This window comes from Jaculus jaculus, chromosome 20 (assembly GCF_020740685.1).
Source record: "Jaculus jaculus isolate mJacJac1 chromosome 20, mJacJac1.mat.Y.cur, whole genome shotgun sequence".
Lineage (NCBI taxonomy): Eukaryota > Metazoa > Chordata > Mammalia > Rodentia > Dipodidae > Jaculus > Jaculus jaculus.
In genome coordinates, this window is record NC_059121.1 from 15,444,962 (window position 1) to 15,464,853 (window position 19,892).

The following is a 19,892-nucleotide window of genomic DNA, read 5'->3' on the forward strand; positions in this document are numbered from 1 at the left end:
GAACTCACAATTCTACAAGACGAGGGTCAAGAAAGAAGATTTCCCGTGTGGAACGAAAAGAGACTCATTTTGTGTCAGGAGAGTGTCTAGAGAAATGTTTCCCTTTGTAAAGTAACAGTGAATTCAAAGAACCAAGAGCTGAATGTTGTTAAGAACATTTCCTTTTGAAAACTAACATGGAACTCACAATTCTACAAGACGAGGGTCAAGAAAGAAGATTTCCCGTGTGGAACGAAAAGAGACTCATTTTGTGTGAGGAGAGTGTCTAGAGAAATGTTTCCCTTTGTAAAGTAACAGTGAATTCAAAGAACCAAGAGCTGAATGTTGTTAAGAACATTTCCTTTTGAAAACTAACATGGAACTCACAATTATACAAGACGAGGGTCAAGAAAGAAGATTTCCCGTGTGGAACGAAAAGAGACTCATTTTGTGTCAGGAGAGTGTGTACAGAAATGTTTCCCTTTGTAAAGTAACAGTGAATTCAAAGAACCAAGAGCTGAATGTTGTTAAGAACATTTCCTTTTGAAAACTAACATGGAACTCTCAATTCTACAAGACGAGGGTCAAGAAAGAAGATTTCCCGTGTGGAACGAAAAGAGACTCATTTTGTGTCAGGAGAGTGTGTACAGAAATGTTTCCCTTTGTAAAGTAACAGTGAATTCAAAGAACCAAGAGCTGAATGTTGTTAAGAACATTTCCTTTTGAAAACTAACATGGAACTCACAATTCTACAAGACGAGGGTCAAGAAAGAAGATTTCCCGTGTGGAACGAAAAGAGACTCATTTTGTGTCAGGAGAGTGTCTAGAGAAATGTTTCCCTTTGTAAAGTAACAGTGAATTCAAAGAACCAAGAGCTGAATGTTGTTAAGAACATTTCCTTTTGAAAACTAACATGGAACTCACAATTCTACAAGACGAGGGTCAAGAAAGAAGATTTCCCGTGTGGAACGAAAAGAGACTCATTTTGTGTCAGGAGAGTGTCTAGAGAAATGTTTCCCTTTGTAAAGTAACAGTGAATTCAAAGAACCAAGAGCTGAATGTTGTTAAGAACATTTCCTTTTGAAAACTAACATGGAACTCACAATTCTACAAGACGAGGGTCAAGAAAGAAGATTTCCCGTGTGGAACGAAAAGAGACTCATTTTGTGTCAGGAGAGTGTCTAGAGAAATGTTTCCCTTTGTAAAGTAACAGTGAATTCAAAGAACCAAGAGCTGAATGTTGTTAAGAACATTTCCTTTTGAAAACTAACATGGAACTCACAATTCTACAAGACGAGGGTCAAGAAAGAAGATTTCCCGTGTGGAACGAAAAGAGACTCATTTTGTGTCAGGAGAGTGTCTAGAGAAATGTTTCCCTTTGTAAAGTAACAGTGAATTCAAAGAACCAAGAGCTGAATGTTGTTAAGAACATTTCCTTTTGAAAACTAACATGGAACTCACAATTCTACAAGACGAGGGTCAAGAAAGAAGATTTCCCGTGTGGAACGAAAAGAGACTCATTTTGTGTCAGGAGAGTGTGTACAGAAATGTTTCCCTTTGTAAAGTAACAGTGAATTCAAAGAACCAAGAGCTGAATGTTGTTAAGAACATTTCCTTTTGAAAACTAACATGGAACTCACAATTCTACAAGACGAGGGTCAAGAAAGAAGATTTCCCGTGTGGAACGAAAAGAGACTCATTTTGTGTCAGGAGAGTGTCTAGAGAAATGTTTCCCTTTGTAATGTAACAGTGAATTCAAAGAACCAAGAGCTGAATGTTGTTAAGAACATTTCCTTTTGAAAAATAACATGGAACTCACAATTCTACAAGACAAGGGTCAAGAAAGAAGATTTCCCGTGTGGAACGAAAAGAGACTCATTTTGTGTCAGGAGAGTGTCTAGAGAAATGTTTCCCTTTGTAAAGTAACAGTGAATTCAAAGAACCAAGAGCTGAATGTTGTTAAGAACATTTCCTTTTGAAAACTAACATGGAACTCACAATTCTACAAGACGAGGGTCAAGAAAGAAGATTTCCCGTGTGGAACGAAAAGAGACTCATTTTGTGTCAGGAGAGTGTCTAGAGAAATGTTTCCCTTTGTAAAGTAACAGTGAATTCAAAGAACCAAGAGCTGAATGTTGTTAAGAACATTTCCTTTTGAAAACTAACATGGAACTCACAATTCTAGAAGACGACGGTGAAGAAAGAACATTTCCCGTGTGGAACGAAAAGAGACTCATTTTGTGTCAGGAGAGTGTCTAGAGAAATGTTTCCCTTTGTAAAGTAACAGTGAATTCAAGGAGCCAAGAGCTGAATGTTGTTAAGAACATTTCCTTTTGAAAACTAACATGGACGTCACAATTCTACAAGACGAGGGTCAAGAAAGAAGATTTCCCGTGTGGAACGAAAAGAGACTCATTTTGTGTCAGGAGAGTGTCTAGAGAAATGTTTCCCTTTGTAAAGTAACAGTGAATTCAAAGAACCAAGAGCTGAATGTTGTTAAGAACATTTCCTTTTGAAAACTAACATGGAACTCACAATTCTACAAGACGAGGGTCAAGAAAGAAGATTTCCCGTGTGGAACGAAAAGAGACTCATTTTGTGTCAGGAGAGTGTCTAGAGAAATGTTTCCCTTTGTAAAGTAACAGTGAATTCAAAGAACCAAGAGCTGAATGTTGTTAAGAACATTTCCTTTTGAAAACTAACATGGAACTCACAATTCTACAAGACGAGGGTCAAGAAAGAAGATTTCCCGTGTGGAACGAAAAGAGACTCATTTTGTGTCAGGAGAGTGTCTAGAGAAATGTTTCCCTTTGTAAAGTAACAGTGAATTCAAAGAACCAAGAGCTGAATGTTGTTAAGAACATTTCCTTTTGAAAACTAACATGGAACTCACAATTCTACAAGACGAGGGTCAAGAAAGAAGATTTCCCGTGTGGAACGAAAAGAGACTCATTTTGTGTCAGGAGAGTGTCTAGAGAAATGTTTCCCTTTGTAAAGTAACAGTGAATTCAAAGAACCAAGAGCTGAATGTTGTTAAGAACATTTCCTTTTGAAAACTAACATGGAACTCACAATTCTACAAGACGAGGGTCAAGAAAGAAGATTTCCCGTGTGGAACGAAAAGAGACTCATTTTGTGTCAGGAGAGTGTCTAGAGAAATGTTTCCCTTTGTAAAGTAACAGTGAATTCAAAGAACCAAGAGCTGAATGTTGTTAAGAACATTTCCTTTTGAAAACTAACATGGAACTCACAATTCTACAAGACGAGGGTCAAGAAAGAAGATTTCCCGTGTGGAACGAAAAGAGACTCATTTTGTGTCAGGAGAGTGTCTAGAGAAATGTTTCCTTTGTAAAGTAACAGTGAATTCAAAGAACCAAGAGCTGAATGTTGTTAAGAACATTTCCTTTTGAAAACTAACATGGAACTCACAATTCTACAAGACGAGGGTCAAGAAAGAAGATTTCCCGTGTGGAACGAAAAGAGACTCATTTTGTGTCAGGAGAGTGTCTAGAGAAATGTTTCCCTTTGTAAAGTAACAGTGAATTCAAAGAACCAAGAGCTGAATGTTGTTAAGAACATTTCCTTTTGAAAACTAACATGGAACTCACAATTCTACAAGACGAGGGTCAAGAAAGAAGATTTCCCGTGTGGAACGAAAAGAGACTCATTTTGTGTCAGGAGAGTGTCTAGAGAAATGTTTCCCTTTGTAAAGTAACAGTGAATTCAAAGAACCAAGAGCTGAATGTTGTTAAGAACATTTCCTTTTGAAAACTAACATGGAACTCACAATTCTACAAGACGAGGGTCAAGAAAGAAGATTTCCCGTGTGGAACGAAAAGAGACTCATTTTGTGTCAGGAGAGTGTCTAGAGAAATGTTTGTCTTTGTAATGTAACAGTGAATTCAAAGAACCAAGAGCTGAATGTTGTTAAGAACATTTCCTTTTGAAAACTAACATGGAACTCACAATTCTACAAGACGAGGGTCAAGAAAGAAGATTTCCCGTGTGGAACGAAAAGAGACTCATTTTGTGTCAGGAGAGTGTCTAGAGAAATGTTTCCCTTTGTAAAGTAACAGTGAATTCAAAGAACCAAGAGCTGAATGTTGTTAAGAACATTTCCTTTTGAAAACTAACATGGAACTCACAATTCTACAAGACGAGGGTCAAGAAAGAAGATTTCCCGTGTGGAACGAAAAGAGACTCATTTTGTGTCAGGAGAGTGTCTAGAGAAATGTTTCCCTTTGTAAAGTAACAGTGAATTCAAAGAACCAAGAGCTGAATGTTGTTAAGAACATTTCCTTTTGAAAACTAACATGGAACTCACAATTCTACAAGACGAGGGTCAAGAAAGAAGATTTCCCGTGTGGAACGAAAAGAGACTCATTTTGTGTCAGGAGAGTGTCTAGAGAAATGTTTCCCTTTGTAAAGTAACAGTGAATTCAAAGAACCAAGAGCTGAATGTTGTTAAGAACATTTCCTTTTGAAAACTAACATGGAACTCACAATTCTACAAGACGAGGGTCAAGATAGAAGATTTCCCGTGTGGAACGAAAAGAGACTCATTTTGTGTCAGGAGAGTGTCTAGAGAAATGTTTCCCTTTGTAAAGTAACAGTGAATTCAAAGAACCAAGAGCTGAATGTTGTTAAGAACATTTCCTTTTGAAAACTAACATGGAACTCACAATTCTACAAGACGAGGGTCAAGAAAGAAGATTTCCCGTGTGTAACGAAAAGAGACTCATTTTGTGTCAGGAGAGTGTCTAGAGAAATGTTTCCCTTTGTAAAGTAACAGTGAATTCAAAGAACCAAGAGCTGAATGTTGTTAAGAACATTTCCTTTTGAAAACTAACATGGAACTCACAATTCTACAAGACGAGGGTCAAGAAAGAAGATTTCCCGTGTGGAACGAAAAGAGACTCATTTTGTGTCAGGAGAGTGTCTAGAGAAATGTTTCCCTTTGTAATGTAACAGTGAATTCAAAGAACCAAGAGCTGAATGTTGTTAAGAACATTTCCTTTTGAAAACTAACATGGAACTCACAATTCTACAAGACGAGGGTCAAGAAAGAAGATTTCCCGTGTGGAACGAAAAGAGACTCATTTTGTGTCAGGAGAGTGTCTAGAGAAATGTTTCCCTTTGTAAAGTAACAGTGAATTCAAAGAACCAAGAGCTGAATGTTGTTGAGAACATTTCCGTTTGAAAACTAAAATGGAACTCACAATTCTACAAGACGAGGGTCAAGAAAGAAGATTTCCCGTGTGGAACGAAAAGAGACTCATTTTGTGTCAGGAGAGTGTCTAGAGAAATGTTTCCCTTTGTAAAGTAACAGTGAATTCAAAGAACCAAGAGCTGAATGTTGTTAAGAACATTTCCTTTTGAAAACTAACATGGAACTCACAATTCTACAAGACGAGGGTCAAGAAAGAAGATTTCCCGTGTGGAACGAAAAGAGACTCATTTTGTGTCAGGAGAGTGTCTAGAGAAATGTTTCCCTTTGTAAAGTAACAGTGAATTCAAAGAACCAAGAGCTGAATGTTGTTAAGAACATTTCCTTTTGAAAACTAACATGGAACTCACAATTCTACAAGACGAGGGTCAAGAAAGAAGATTTCCCGTGTGGAACGAAAAGAGACTCATTTTGTGTAAGGAGAGTGTCTAGAGAAATGTTTCCCTTTGTAAAGTAACAGTGAATTCAAAGAACCAAGAGCTGAATGTTGTTAAGAACATTTCCTTTTGAAAACTAACATGGAACTCACAATTCTACAAGACGAGGGTCAAGAAAGAAGATTTCCCGTGTGGAACGAAAAGAGACTCATTTTGTGTCAGGAGAGTGTCTAGAGAAATGTTTCCCTTTGTAAAGTAACAGTGAATTCAAAGAACCAAGAGCTGAATGTTGTTAATAACATTTCCTTTTGAAAACTAACATGGAACTCACAATTCTACAAGACGAGGGTCAAGAAAGAAGATTTCCCGTGTGGAACGAAAAGAGACTCATTTTGTGTCAGGAGAGTGTCTAGAGAAATGTTTCCCTTTGTAAAGTAAGAGTGAATTCAAAGAACCAAGAGCTGAATGTTGTTAAGAACATTTCCTTTTGAAAACTAACATGGAACTCACAATTCTACAAGACGAGGGTCAAGAAAGAAGATTTCCCGTGTGGAACGAAAAGAGACTCATTTTGTGTCAGGAGAGTGTCTAGAGAAATGTTTCCCTTTGTAAAGTAACAGTGAATTCAAAGAACCAAGAGCTGAATGTTGTTAAGAACATTTCCTTTTGAAAACTAACATGGAACTCACAATTCTACAAGACGAGGGTCAAGAAAGAAGATTTCCCGTGTGGAACGAAAAGAGACTCATTTTGTGTCAGGAGAGTGTCTAGAGAAATGTTTCCCTTTGTAAAGTAACAGTGAATTCAAAGAACCAAGAGCTGAATGTTGTTAAGAACATTTCCTTTTGAAAACTAACATGGAACTCACAATTCTACAAGACGAGGGTCAAGAAAGAAGATTTCCCGTGTGGAACGAAAAGAGACTCATTTTGTGTCAGGAGAGTGTCTAGAGAAATGTTTCCCTTTCTAAAGTAACAGTGAATTCAAAGAACCAAGAGCTGAATGTTGTTAAGAACATTTCCTTTTGAAAACTAACATGGAACTCACAATTCTACAAGACGAGGGTCAAGAAAGAAGATTTCCCGTGTGGAACGAAAAGAGACTCATTTTGTGTCAGGAGAGTGTCTAGAGAAATGTTTCCCTTTGTAAAGTAACAGTGAATTCAAAGAACCAAGAGCTGAATGTTGTTAAGAACATTTCCTTTTGAAAACTAACATGGAACTCACAATTCTACAAGACGAGGGTCAAGAAAGAAGATTTCCCGTGTGGAACGAAAAGAGACTCATTTTGTGTCAGGAGAGTGTCTAGAGAAATGTTTCCCTTTGTAAAGTAACAGTGAATTCAAAGAACCAAGAGCTGAATGTTGTTAAGAACATTTCCTTTTGAAAACTAACATGGAACTCACAATTCTACAAGACGAGGGTCAAGAAAGAAGATTTCCCGTGTGGAACGAAAAGAGACTCATTTTGTGTCAGGAGAGTGTCTAGAGAAATGTTTCCCTTTGTAAAGTAACAGTGAATTCAAAGAACCAAGAGCTGAATGTTGTTAAGAACATTTCCTTTTGAAAACTAACATGGAACTCACAATTCTACAAGACGAGGGTCAAGAAAGAAGATTTCCCGTGTGGAACGAAAAGAGACTCATTTTGTGTCAGGAGAGTGTCTAGAGAAATGTTTCCCTTTGTAAAGTAACAGTGAATTCAAAGAACCAAGAGCTGAATGTTGTTAAGAACATTTCCTTTTGAAAACTAACATGGAACTCACAATTCTACAAGACGAGGGTCAAGAAAGAAGATTTCCCGTGTGGAACGAAAAGAGACTCATTTTGTGTCAGGAGAGTGTCTAGAGAAATGTTGCCATTTGTAAAGTAACAGTGAATTCAAAGAACCAAGAGCTGAATGTTGTTAAGAACATTTCCTTTTGAAAACTAACATGGAACTCACAATTCTACAAGACGAGGGTCAAGAAAGAAGATTTCCCGTGTGGAACGAAAAGAGACTCATTTTGTGTCAGGAGAGTGTCTAGAGAAATGTTTCCCTTTGTAAAGTAACAGTGAATTCAAAGAACCAAGAGCTGAATGTTGTTAAGAACATTTCCTTTTGAAAACTAACATGGAACTCACAATTCTACAAGACGAGGGTCAAGAAAGAAGATTTCCCGTGTGGAACGAAAAGAGACTCATTTTGTGTGAGGAGAGTGTCTAGAGAAATGTTTCCCTTTGTAAATTAACAGTGAATTCAAAGAACCAAGAGCTGAATGTTGTTAAGAACATTTCCTTTTGAAAACTAACATGGAACTCACAATTCTACAAGACGAGGGTCAAGAAAGAAGATTTCCCGTGTGGAACGAAAAGAGACTCATTTTGTGTCAGGAGAGTGTCTAGAGAAATGTTTCCCTTTGTAAAGTAACAGTGAATTCAAAGAACCAAGAGCTGAATGTTGTTAAGAACATTTCCTTTTGAAAACTAACATGGAACTCACAATTCTACAAGACGAGGGTCAAGAAAGAAGATTTCCCGTGTGGAACGAAAAGAGACTCATTTTGTGTCAGGAGAGTGTCTAGAGAAATGTTTCCCTTTGTAAAGTAACAGTGAATTCAAAGAACCAAGAGCTGAATGTTGTTAAGAACATTTCCTTTTGAAAACTAACATGGAACTCACAATTCTACAAGACGAGGGTCAAGAAAGAAGATTTCCCGTGTGGAACGAAAAGAGACTCATTTTGTGTCAGGAGAGTGTCTAGAGAAATGTTTCCCTTTGTAAAGTAACAGTGAATTCAAAGAACCAAGAGCTGAATGTTGTTAAGAACATTTCCTTTTGAAAACTAACATGGAACTCACAATTCTACAAGACGAGGGTCAAGAAAGAAGATTTCCCGTGTGGAACGAAAAGAGACTCATTTTGTGTCAGGAGAGTGTCTAGAGAAATGTTTCCCTTTGTAAAGTAACAGTGAATTCAAAGAACCAAGAGCTGAATGTTGTTAAGAACATTTCCTTTTGAAAACTAACATGGAACTCACAATTCTACAAGACGAGGTCAAGAAAGAAGATTTCCCGTGTGGAACGAAAAGAGACTCATTTTGTGTCAGGAGAGTGTCTAGAGAAATGTTTCCCTTTGTAAAGTAACAGTGAATTCAAAGAACCAAGAGCTGAATGTTGTTAAGAACATTTCCTTTTGAAAACTAACATGGAACTCACAATTCTACAAGACGAGGGTCAAGAAAGAAGATTTCCCGTGTGGAACGAAAAGAGACTCATTTTGTGTCAGGAGAGTGTCTAGAGAAATGTTTCCCTTTGTAAAGTAACAGTGAATTCAAAGAACCAAGAGCTGAATGTTGTTAAGAACATTTCCTTTTGAAAACTAACATGGAACTCACAATTCTACAAGACGAGGGTCAAGAAAGAAGATTTCCCGTGTGGAACGAAAAGAGACTCATTTTGTGTCAGGAGAGTGTCTAGAGAAATGTTTCCCTTTGTAAAGTAACAGTGAATTCAAAGAACCAAGAGCTGAATGTTGTTAAGAACATTTCCTTTTGAAAACTAACATGGAACTCACAATTCTACAAGACGAGGGTCAAGAAAGAAGATTTCCCGTGTGGAACGAAAAGAGACTCATTTTGTGTCAGGAGAGTGTCTAGAGAAATGTTTCCCTTTGTAAAGTAACAGTGAATTCAAAGAACCAAGAGCTGAATGTTGTTAAGAACATTTCCTTTTGAAAACTAACATGGAACTCACAATTCTACAAGACGAGGGTCAAGAAAGAAGATTTCCCGTGTGGAACGAAAAGAGACTCATTTTGTGTCAGGAGAGTGTCTAGAGAAATGTTTCCCTTTGTAAAGTAACAGTGAATTCAAGGAACCAAGAGCTGAATGTTGTTAAGAACATTTCCTTTTGAAAACTAACATGGAACTCACAATTCTACAAGACGAGGGTCAAGAAAGAAGATTTCCCGTGTGGAACGAAAAGAGACTCATTTTGTGTCAGGAGAGTGTCTAGAGAAATGTTTCCCTTTGTAAAGTAACAGTGAATTCAAAGAACCAAGAGCTGAATGTTGTTAAGAACATTTCCTTTTGAAAACTAACATGGAACTCACAATTCTACAAGACGAGGGTCAAGAAAGAAGATTTCCCGTGTGGAACGAAAAGAGACTCATTTTGTGTCAGGAGAGTGTCTAGAGAAATGTTTCCCTTTGTAAAGTAACAGTGAATTCAAAGAACCAAGAGCTGAATGTTGTTAAGAACATTTCCTTTTGAAAACTAACATGGAACTCACAATTCTACAAGACGAGGGTCAAGAAAGAAGATTTCCCGTGTGGAACGAAAAGAGACTCATTTTGTGTCAGGAGAGTGTCTAGAGAAATGTTTCCCTTTGTAAAGTAACAGTGAATTCAAAGAACCAAGAGCTGAATGTTGTTAAGAACATTTCCTTTTGAAAACTAACATGGAACTCACAATTCTACAAGACGAGGGTCAAGAAAGAAGATTTCCCGTGTGGAACGAAAAGAGACTCATTTTGTGTCAGGAGAGTGTCTAGAGAAATGTTTCCCTTTGTAAAGTAACAGTGAATTCAAAGAACCAAGAGCTGAATGTTGTTAAGAACATTTCCTTTTGAAAACTAACATGGAACTCACAATTCTACAAGACGAGGGTCAAGAAAGAAGATTTCCCGTGTGGAACGAAAAGAGACTCATTTTGTGTCAGGAGAGTGTCTAGAGAAATGTTTCCCTTTGTAATGCACAATGAATTCAAAGAACCAAGAGCTGAATGTTGTTAAGAACATTTCCTTTTGAAAACTAACATGGAACTCACAATTCTACAAGACGAGGGTCAAGAAAGAAGATTTCCCGTGTGGAACGAAAAGAGACTCATTTTGTGTCAGGAGAGTGTCTAGAGAAATGTTTCCCTTTGTAAAGTAACAGTGAATTCAAAGAACCAAGAGCTGAATGTTGTTAAGAACATTTCCTTTTGAAAACTAACATGGAACTCACAATTCTACAAGACGAGGGTCAAGAAAGAAGATTTCCCGTGTGGAACGAAAAGAGACTCATTTTGTGTCAGGAGAGTGTCTAGAGAAATGTTTCCCTTTGTAAAGTAACAGTGAATTCAAAGAACCAAGAGCTGAATGTTGTTAAGAACATTTCCTTTTGAAAACTAACATGGAAATCACAATTCTACAAGACGAGGGTCAAGAAAGAAGATTTCCCGTGTGGAACGAAAAGAGACTCATTTTGTGTCAGGAGAGTGTCTAGAGAAATGTTTCCCTTTGTAAAGTAACAGTGAATTCAAAGAACCAAGAGCTGAATGTTGTTAAGAACATTTCCTTTTGAAAACTAACATGGAACTCACAATTCTACAAGACGAGGGTCAAGAAAGAAGATTTCCCGTGTGGAACGAAAAGAGACTCATTTTGTGTCAGGAGAGTGTCTAGAGAAATGTTTCCCTTTGTAAAGTAACAGTGAATTCAAAGAACCAAGAGCTGAATGTTGTTAAGAACATTTCCTTTTGAAAACTAACATGGAACTCACAATTCTACAAGACGAGGGTCAAGAAAGAAGATTTCCCGTGTGGAACGAAAAGAGACTCATTTTGTGTCAGGAGAGTGTCTAGAGAAATGTTTCCCTTTGTAAAGTAACAGTGAATTCAAAGAACCAAGAGCTGAATGTTGTTAAGAACATTTCCTTTTGAAAACTAACATGGAACTCACAATTCTACAAGACGAGGGTCAAGAAAGAAGATTTCCCGTGTGGAACGAAAAGAGACTCATTTTGTGTCAGGAGAGTGTCTAGAGAAATGTTTCCCTTTGTAAAGTAACAGTGAATTCAAAGAACCAAGAGCTGAATGTTGTTAAGAACATTTCCTTTTGAAAACTAACATGGAACTCACAATTCTACAAGACGAGGGTCAAGAAAGAAGATTTCCCGTGTGGAACGAAAAGAGACTCATTTTGTGTCAGGAGAGTGTCTAGAGAAATGTTTCCCTTTGTAAAGTAACAGTGAATTCAAAGAACCAAGAGCTGAATGTTGTTAAGAACATTTCCTTTTGAAAACTAACATGGAACTCACAATTCTACAAGACGAGGGTCAAGAAAGAAGATTTCCCGTGTGGAACGAAAAGAGACTCATTTTGTGTCAGGAGAGTGTCTAGAGAAATGTTTCCCTTTGTAAAGTAACAGTGAATTCAAAGAACCAAGAGCTGAATGTTGTTAAGAACATTTCCTTTTGAAAACTAACATGGAACTCACAATTCTACAAGACGAGGGTCAAGAAAGAAGATTTCCCGTGTGGAACGAAAAGAGACTCATTTTGTGTCAGGAGAGTGTCTAGAGAAATGTTTCCCTTTGTAATGTAACAGTGAATTCAAAGAACCAAGAACTGAATGTTGTTAAGAACATTTCCTTTTGAAAACTAACATGGAACTCACAATTCTACAAGACGAGGGTCAAGAAAGAAGATTTCCCGTGTGGAACGAAAAGAGACTCATTTTGTGTCAGGAGAGTGTCTAGAGAAATGTTTCCCTTTGTAAAGTAACAGTGAATTCAAAGAACCAAGAGCTGAATGTTGTTAAGAACATTTCCTTTTGAAAACTAACATGGAACTCACAATTCTACAAGACGAGGGTCAAGAAAGAAGATTTCCCGTGTGGAACGAAAAGAGACTCATTTTGTGTCAGGAGAGTGTCTAGAGAAATGTTTCCCTTTGTAAAGTAACAGTGAATTCAAAGAACCAAGAGCTGAATGTTGTTAAGAACATTTCCTTTTGAAAACTAACATGGAACTCACAATTCTACAAGACGAGGGTCAAGAAAGAAGATTTCCCGTGTGGAACGAAAAGAGACTCATTTTGTGTCAGGAGAGTGTCTAGAGAAATGTTTCCCTTTGTAAAGTAACAGTGAATTCAAAGAACCAAGAGCTGAATGTTGTTAAGAACATTTCCTTTTGAAAACTAACATGGAACTCACAATTCTACAAGACGAGGGTCAAGAAAGAAGATTTCCCGTGTGGAACGAAAAGAGACTCATTTTGTGTCAGGAGAGTGTCTAGAGAAATGTTTCCCTTTGTAAAGTAACAGTGAATTCAAAGAACCAAGAGCTGAATGTTGTTAAGAACATTTCCTTTTGAAAACTAACATGGAACTCACAATTCTACAAGACGAGGTCAAGAAAGAAGATTTCCCGTGTGGAACGAAAAGAGACTCATTTTGTGTCAGGAGAGTGTCTAGAGAAATGTTTCCCTTTGTAAAGTAACAGTGAATTCAAAGAACCAAGAGCTGAATGTTGTTAAGAACATTTCCTTTTGAAAACTAACATGGAACTCACAATTCTACAAGACGAGGTCAAGAAAGAAGATTTCCCGTGTGGAACGAAAAGAGACTCATTTTGTGTCAGGAGAGTGTCTAGAGAAATGTTTCCCTTTGTAAAGTAACAGTGAATTCAAAGAACCAAGAGCTGAATGTTGTTAAGAACATTTCCTTTTGAAAACTAACATGGAACTCACAATTCTACAAGACGAGGGTCAAGAAAGAAGATTTCCCGTGTGGAACGAAAAGAGACTCATTTTGTGTCAGGAGAGTGTCTAGAGAAATGTTTCCCTTTGTAAAGTAACAGTGAATTCAAAGAACAAAGAGCTGAATGTTGTTAAGAACATTTCCTTTTGAAAACTAACATGGAACTCACAATTCTACAAGAGAAGGGTCAAGAAAGAAGATTTCCCGTGTGGAACGAAAAGAGACTCATTTTGTGTCAGGAGAGTGTCTAGAGAAATGTTTCCCTTTGTAAAGTAACAGTGAATTCAAAGAACCAAGAGCTGAATGTTGTTAAGAACATTTCCTTTTGAAAACTAACATGGAACTCACAATTCTACAAGACGAGGGTCAAGAAAGAAGATTTCCCGTGTGGAACGAAAAGAGACTCATTTTGTGTCAGGAGAGTGTCTAGAGAAATGTTTCCCTTTGTAAAGTAACAGTGAATTCAAAGAACCAAGAGCTGAATGTTGTTAAGAACATTTCCTTTTGAAAACTAACATGGAACTCACAATTCTACAAGACGAGGGTCAAGAAAGAAGATTTCCCGTGTGGAACGAAAAGAGACTCATTTTGTGTCAGGAGAGTGTCTAGAGAAATGTTTCCCTTTGTAAAGTAACAGTGAATTCAAAGAACCAAGAGCTGAATGTTGTTAAGAACATTTCCTTTTGAAAACTAACATGGAACTCACAATTCTACAAGACGAGGGTCAAGAAAGAAGATTTCCCGTGTGGAACGAAAAGAGACTCATTTTGTGTCAGGAGAGTGTCTAGAGAAATGTTTCCCTTTGTAAAGTAACAGTGAATTCAAAGAACCAAGAGCTGAATGTTGTTAAGAACATTTCCTTTTGAAAACTAACATGGAACTCACAATTCTACAAGACGAGGGTCAAGAAAGAAGATTTCCCGTGTGGAACGAAAAGAGACTCATTTTGTGTCAGGAGAGTGTCTAGAGAAATGTTTCCCTTTGTAAAGTAACAGTGAATTCAAAGAACCAAGAGCTGAATGTTGTTAAGAACATTTCCTTTTGAAAACTAACATGGAACTCACAATTCTACAAGACGAGGGTCAAGAAAGAAGATTTCCCGTGTGGAACGAAAAGAGACTCATTTTGTGTCAGGAGAGTGTCTAGAGAAATGTTTCCCTTTGTAAAGTAACAGTGAATTCAAAGAACCAAGAGCTGAATGTTGTTAAGAACATTTCCTTTTGAAAACTAACATGGAACTCACAATTCTACAAGACGAGGGTCAAGAAAGAAGATTTCCCGTGTGGAACGAAAAGAGACTCATTTTGTGTCAGGAGAGTGTCTAGAGAAATGTTTCCCTTTGTAAAGTAACAGTGAATTCAAAGAACCAAGAGCTGAATGTTGTTAAGAACATTTCCTTTTGAAAACTAACATGGAACTCACAATTCTACAAGACGAGGGTCAAGAAAGAAGATTTCCCGTGTGGAACGAAAAGAGACTCATTTTGTGTCAGGAGAGTGTCTAGAGAAATGTTTCCCTTTGTAAAGTAACAGTGAATTCAAAGAACCAAGAGCTGAATGTTGTTAAGAACATTTCCTTTTGAAAACTAACATGGAACTCACAATTCTACAAGACGAGGGTCAAGAAAGAAGATTTCCCGTGTGGAACGAAAAGAGACTCATTTTGTGTCAGGAGAGTGTCTAGAGAAATGTTTCCCTTTGTAAAGTAACAGTGAATTCAAAGAACCAAGAGCTGAATGTTGTTAAGAACATTTCCTTTTGAAAACTAACATGGAACTCACAATTCTACAAGACGAGGTCAAGAAAGAAGATTTCCCGTGTGGAACGAAAAGAGACTCATTTTGTGTCAGGAGAGTGTCTAGAGAAATGTTTCCCTTTGTAAAGTAACAGTGAATTCAAAGAACCAAGAGCTGAATGTTGTTAAGAACATTTCCTTTTGAAAACTAACATGGAACTCACAATTCTACAAGACGAAGGTCAAGAAAGAAGATTTCCCGTGTGGAACGAAAAGAGACTCATTTTGTGTCAGGAGAGTGTCTAGAGAAATGTTTCCCTTTGTAAAGTAACAGTGAATTCAAAGAACCAAGAGCTGAATGTTGTTAAGAACATTTCCTTTTGAAAACTAACATGGAACTCACAATTCTACAAGACGAGGGTCAAGAAAGAAGATTTCCCGTGTGGAACGAAAAGAGACTCATTTTGTGTCAGGAGAGTGTCTAGAGAAATGTTTCCCTTTGTAAAGTAACAGTGAATTCAAAGAACCAAGAGCTGAATGTTGTTAAGAACATTTCCTTTTGAAAACTAACATGGAACTCACAATTCTACAAGACGAGGTCAAGAAAGAAGATTTCCCGTGTGGAACGAAAAGAGACTCATTTTGTGTCAGGAGAGTGTCTAGAGAAATGTTTCCTTTGTAAAGTAACAGTGAAATCAAAGAACCAAGAGCTGAATGTTGTTAAGAACATTTCCTTTTGAAAACTAACATGGAACTCACAATTCTACAAGACGAGGGTCAAGAAAGAAGATTTCCCGTGTGGAACGAAAAGAGACTCATTTTGTGTCAGGAGAGTGTCTAGAGAAATGTTTCCCTTTGTAAAGTAACAGTGAATTCAAAGAACCAAGAGCTGAATGTTGTTAAGAACATTTCCTTTTGAAAACTAACATGGAAATCACAATTCTACAAGACGAGGGTCAAGAAAGAAGATTTCCCGTGTGGAACGAAAAGAGACTCATTTTGTGTCAGGAGAGTGTCTAGAGAAATGTTTCCCTTTGTAAAGTAACAGTGAATTCAAGAACCAAGAGCTGAATGTTGTTAAGAACATTTCCTTTTGAAAACTAACATGGAACTCACAATTCTACAAGACGAGGGTCAAGAAAGAAGATTTCCCGTGTGGAACGAAAAGAGACTCATTTTGTGTCAGGAGAGTGTCTAGAGAAATGTTTCCCTTTGTAAAGTAACAGTGAATTCAAAGAACCAAGAGCTGAATGTTGTTAAGAACATTTCCTTTTGAAAACTAACATGGAACTCACAATTCTACAAGACGAGGGTCAAGAAAGAAGATTTCCCGTGTGGAACGAAAAGAGACTCATTTTGTGTCAGGAGAGTGTCTAGAGAAATGTTTCCCTTTGTAAAGTAACAGTGAATTCAAAGAACCAAGAGCTGAATGTTGTTAAGAACCTCTGTGCCATTGAAAAACTAACATGGAACTCACAATTCTACAACGACGAGGGAGAAAAGTAGATTCCCGTGTGTGAACGAAAAGAGACTCATTTTGTGTCAGGAGAGATTGTCTAGAGAATGTATCGCCTTTGTAAAGTAACAGTGAAATCCAAAGAACCAGAGCTTGAATATTGTAACAACATTTCCCTTTTGAAAAATAACATGGAACGCACAATTCTACAAGACGAGGGTCAAGAAAAGAAAGATTTCCCTGTGTGGAAACGGAAAAGAGACTCATTTTCTGTAAGGTGTGTCAGAGAAATGTTTCCCTTTGAAAAGTAACAGTGAATGCAAGACAAATGTGCTGAAAGTTGTTAAGAACACTTTCCTTGTTCAAAACTTACATGGAACTCACAAGATCTACAAGACCGAGGGTCAAGAAGAAGATTTCTCGTGTGGAACGAAGATACTCATTTTGTGTCAGGAGAGGGTCTAGAGAAGTGTTTCCCTTTGTAATGTAACAATGAATTCAAAGAACCAAGAGCTGAATGTTGTTAAGAACATTTCCTTTGAAAACTAACATGGAACGCACAATTCTACAAGACGACGGTCAAGAAAGAAGATTTCCCGTGTGGAACGAAAAGAGACTCTATTTGTGTCAGTAGAGGTGTCTAGAGAAATGTTTCCCTTTGTAAAGTAACAGTGAATTCAAGAACCAAGAGCTGATGTTGTTAAGACATTTCCTTTTGAAACCTAACATGGAACGCACAATTGCTACAAGACGAGGGTCAAGGAAAGAAGATTTCCCGTGTGGAACAGAAAGAGACTCATTTTGTGTCAGGAGAGTGTCTATGAGAAGTGTTTCCCTTTGTAAAGTAACAGTGAATTAAAGAACAAGAGCTGAATGTTGTGTAAGAACATTTTCCTTTTGAAACTAACATGGAACATGCACAATTCTACAAGACGAGGTCAAGTAGAAGATTCACGTGTGGAATCAAAAGAGACTCATTTTGTGTCAGTAGAGTGTCTAGAGAAATGTTTCCTTTGTAAAGTAACAGTGAATTCAAAGAACCAAGAGCTGAATGTTGTTAAGAACATTTCCTTTTGAAAACTAACATGGAAACAATTCTACAAGACGAGGGTCAAGAAAGAAGATTTCCCGTGTGGAACGAAAAGAGACTCATTTTGTGTCAGGAGAGTGTCTAGAGAAATGTTTCCCTTTGTAAAGTAACAGTGAATTCAAAGAACCAAGAGCTGAATGTTGTTAAGAACATTTCCTTTTGAAAACTAACATGGAACTCACAATTCTACAAGACGAGGGTCAAGAAAGAAGATTTCCCGTGTGGAACGAAAAGAGACTCATTTTGTGTCAGGAGAGTGTCTAGAGAAATGTTTCCTTTGTAAAGTAACAGTGAATTCAAAGAACCAAGAGCTGAATGTTGTTAAGAACATTTCCTTTTGAAAACTAACATGGAACTCACAATTCTACAAGACGAGGGTCAAGAAAGAAGATTTCCCGTGTGGAACGAAAAGAGACTCATTTTGTGTCAGGAGAGTGTCTAGAGAAATGTTTCCCTTTGTAAAGTAACAGTGAATTCAAAGAACCAAGAGCTGAATGTTGTTAAGAACATTTCCTTTTGAAAACTAACATGGAACTCACAATTCTACAAGACGAGGGTCAAGAAAGAAGATTTCCCGTGTGGAACGAAAAGAGACTCATTTTGTGTCAGGAGAGTGTCTAGAGAAATGTTTCCCTTTGTAAAGTAACAGTGAATTCAAAGAACCAAGAGCTGAATGTTGTTAAGAACATTTCCTTTTGAAAACTAACATGGAACTCACAATTCTACAAGACGAGGGTCAAGAAAGAAGATTTCCCGTGTGGAACGAAAAGAGACTCATTTTGTGTCAGGAGAGTGTCTAGAGAAATGTTTCCCTTTGTAAAGTAACAGTGAATTCAAAGAACCAAGAGCTGAATGTTGTTAAGAACATTTCCTTTTGAAAACTAACATGGAACTCACAATTCTACAAGCGAGGGTCAAGAAAGAAGATTTTCCCTTGTGGAACGAAAGAGACTCATTTTGTGTCAGGAGTAGTGTCTAGAGAAGTGTTTCCCTTTTGTAAAGTAACAGTGAATTCAAAGAACCAAGAGCAGAATGTTGTAAGAACATTTCTATTGAAACTAACATGGAACTCACAATTCTACAAGACGAGGTCAAGAAAGAAGATTTCCCGTGTGGAACGAAAAGAGCCTCATTTTGTGTCAGGAGAGTGTCTAGAGAAATGTTTCCCTTAAGAACCAAGAGCTGAATGTTGTTAAGAACATTTCCTTTTGAAAACTAACATGGAACTCACAATTCTACAAGACGAGGGTCAAGAAAGAAATTTTAGCGTGTGGAACGAAAAGAGACTCATTTTGTGTCAGGAGAGTGTCTAGAGAAATGTTTCCCTTTGTAAAGTAACAGTGAATTCAAAGAACCAAGAGCTGAATGTTGTTAAGAACATTTCCTTTTGAAAACTAACATGGAACTCACAATTCTACAAGACGAGGGTCAAGAAAGAAGATTTCCAGTGTGGAAAGAAAAGAGACTCATTTTGTGTCAGGAGAGTGTCTAGAGAAATGTTTCCCTTAGTTAGGTACCAGTGAATTCAAGGAGGCAAGAGCTGAATGTTGTTAAGAACATTTCCTTTTGAAAACTAACATGGAACTCACAATTCTACAAGACGAGGGTCAAGAAAGAAGATTTCCATGGGGAACGAAAAGAGACTCATTTTGTGTCAGGAGAGTGTCTAGAGAAATGTTTCCCTTTGTAAAGTAACAGTGAATTCAAAGAACCAAGAGCTGAATGTTGTTAAGAACATTTCCTTTTGAAAACTAACATGGAACACACAATTCTACAAGACGAGGGTCAAGAAAGAAGATTTCCCGTGTGGAACGAAAAGAGACTCATTTTGTGTCAGGAGAGTGTCTAGAGAAATGTTTCCCTTAGTAAAGTAACAGTGAATTCAAAGCAACCAAAGAGCTTGAATGTTGTTAAGAAACATTTCCTGTCTGAAAAACTAACATATGACCACGCACAAATCTACAAGAGCGAGGGTAAAGAAAAGAAGATTTCCCTGTGTGTGGAACGGAAAAGAGACTCATTTTGGTGTGAGGAGAGTGTCTAGAGAAATGTTTCCCTTTTGTAAGTAACAGTGAATTCAAGGACCAATGAGGGCTGAATGTTGTTGTAAAATCATTTCCTTTTGAAAACTATCATGGAACTTCATCTCTACAAGAAGAGGGGCAAGAAAGAAAGATTCCCGTGTGGAACGAAAAGAGACCTCATTTTGTGTCAGGAGAGTGTGCTAGAGAATGTTTCCCTTTGTAAAGTACAGAGAATTCAAGAACCCAGAGCTTGAATGTTGTTAAGAACATTTCCTTTTGAAAACTAAGATGGAAGTTAAAATTCCAACAAGGCGAGGGACAAAGAAAGGAAGATTTCAGTGTGTGGGAACGAAAAGAGACACTCTTTGAGGTCAGGAGGGTGTGGTAGAAATGTTTCCTTTGTAAAGTAACAGTGAATTCAAGAACCAATGAGTTGAATGTTGTTAGAACATTTCCTTTTTGAAAACTAACCATGGAACTCACAATTCTACAAGACGGAGGGTCAAGA